At 29.0% G+C, this 2,674-nt stretch overlaps 1 protein-coding gene across 1 annotated transcript in view; it reads right to left on the minus strand.

Moving 5' to 3' along the window:
- The window catches only part of LOC116847008 (odorant receptor 22c-like), a 14,972-nt gene that overhangs the window by 4,599 nt on the left and 7,699 nt on the right, over positions 1 to 2,674 (minus strand). The gene's annotated exons all lie outside the window — the stretch shown is intronic.

Genomic DNA, 2,674 nt, shown 5'->3' on the forward strand with positions numbered 1-2,674 from the left:
TATTATCCCCATATGTGTAGCCGAAGTATTAATTATAGTTTTCTTATAATATTATTTAGTATAATCACAAAATAAACTATTTGTACATGAAATATTTCATATAATAAAGGAGAAGTCAGAGATGTATTCATAAAACATTCCCAGATAGCCAAACCTGCGTGAGCAGATTTTGCGCAGAGTTTGTCAACAGTGTCTGTAGACAAAATGGCAACAGATTGCATGCAGAATCTGTTCTGACGACAGATTGGTGACAGACTGCAGAGCGTGCAAAGCCTGTCGACAGACTCTGACGACAGACTGACAGCAGATTGCGCACATATTTTGTTTCCTAGATAGGCTATTTAATTATATCAAGGGCCATATGTACGCTATTAAATGAGGCAGCTTTACATACACACCATGTAAAACTTCGAGAGAAGTCAAGATAATTATATAGTGCAATAATTGTACACATATAATTGTACACATATAACAATAAAAAACAATTTTTACTTTTTAAAATGGTATTACACATTTCTGATAAAAAATAATAACAATAATAGAGAAATAACGAGTAGAAGTATAAAATAGTACAATGGTTAGATAGCCATTTAAAGGCGTACATATGCCATCCCTAGTAAAAATTGTTCTCATAATTTTTCATACAATTTCTCATTTTATTATTTTTTTAAATATTATTATGTCATTAAATCTGAACGATTTAATCGTCATGCAATAAGTACTGAAGGCAGCAGCACCGAATAAAATATTAGTCTCGCTATGTAAATAACTTTTACAGAATTTTTGTGATGGTTTATTTGAAAATATATCATGTTTCAATTTTGATAAAACTTAATACAATCTGAACAGGACGATTGACCAAATTAATTCGCACATGTAAAAGTATTTTATTAGCATGATGGAAAAATGTCATTATCTGCTGTTTTATTGCAATAATGTTCTATACAGTTCTTGGTAGAAAATTAATTTCGAATTATCGTGCCGGTCTCTCTTACATTATTTATACGCTAAACGGTTTTGTCTATATTTTGCGGCTTAAAACGCGAACAAACTCTAAGATTTTTCTTCCTTAAACTTTAAATGGGCAATGTAAAGCACTTTTTATCAAGTGAGGAATTGGCGTAGTGTCTAAGGCGACGGACGATTATCCAAAAGATATATCTTCGGTTCAAGTTCAAATTTCACCAAAGAAAATCTTAAACATTATGAAAAAATAATATAGAAAAACTTTATTTTCATTGTATTTTACGAGTACTTATGAATATTTATGAGAAAGCGCTTATTCTATGAGTAATTATAAAAAATTATGAGAAAATTTTCTATCAAAAATTTAATTAAAGAACGTACGAAACGATAAGATCTGCACGCAATCTGCGCGCAATCTGCCGTCAGAGTCTGTTGGCAGGCTTTGCGCGCAATCTGTCGCCAGTCTGTCGTCAGAGTCTATTCGCAGACCCTGTTAACAGTCTGACGGCAAATTGGGGACGCAGATGTCTATGGATCTGTCGACAGATCCTGTCGCCAGTCTGACGTCAGTCTGCGCGCAGATTGCTTACTGGGTTTATGTAAAATATGTTTACCTAGGTGTTGAGATTAAAAAACATTATAATTAAAAATCATTTGAAGAAACATTTTTAAAACGTTTTTTAATGTTTTTTGACGTTTGGAAAAATGTTTTGATTTTTAATATTTAATAAACGTTTATTTTAACATTTAGAAAATATTTTTTGAATGTTAAATGTTAACATTTAAACGTTTTTTAAATGTTAAAATAAATTTTTATTAAATATTAAAAAACAAAACAATCTTCCAAACAATTTTCCAAACGTTAAAAAACGTTATTTTAATGAAAAAAGAGAACTTGATCCATTATTTTTAACGTTTTAAAAGATCTTTTCAAATTTTTTAAAAATGTTTTTTTTAAATATTGTTTGCTCATTGAGCAACAAAAATAATTAGTAAATAAGTAAAATATATTATATTATATTCGCAATTATTTTTAAATATTGCTGTAATAATGCTAAAGTAATATTTCAAATTAATGTCACTACAATGTCTTTGCAACATTGCACTGCAATATACAATGTTGCAACGTTGTAGCAATATTGCTGCAAGTTTCTGTGCTGTATGGGATAATAACATCGAAAATGATAGTCTGAATGAAAGTCAGAACATATGTATTATTTCAATATATTTTTAAAAAACATTTTTTTAGTTATCCATTAATACATTATTTCATCAATCATGTAAAACAAGTACGTTATTATCTTCCCAGATAGTACAGGAGATTCAAAAAGAATTCAGTCATATGTCACCAATTTTGAATTCATTTTTAAATGTAAAAAGAATTCTTTTCACTGAACTGAACTTTGAAGAATTCCTTTTGCATCTAAAAATAAACTTAAAATTGTGACACACGACTAAATTATTTTTGAATTCTTTTTGAGTTCTCTGTACTATCTAGGTTAACATTTGCGCACAGCATATACGATTCATATGTACTAAATTTGATTAACATAAATTTTTTTAGTACAAATGATTTTCATATAGGTTGATTATTATTCAACCTTACGTTTGGCTAGCATATAGAGATGACTGTTGCTCGTGCGAATAAAACTCTGAGATTTAGATTTATTTATTTTAGTTATTTACCGTTCGGGGTTAACATCAAAAT

Source organism: Odontomachus brunneus, unplaced genomic scaffold, assembly GCF_010583005.1.
Source record: "Odontomachus brunneus isolate Ranch 3 - 2012 unplaced genomic scaffold, Obru_v1 Obru_scaffold_072, whole genome shotgun sequence".
Taxonomy (NCBI): domain Eukaryota; kingdom Metazoa; phylum Arthropoda; class Insecta; order Hymenoptera; family Formicidae; genus Odontomachus; species Odontomachus brunneus.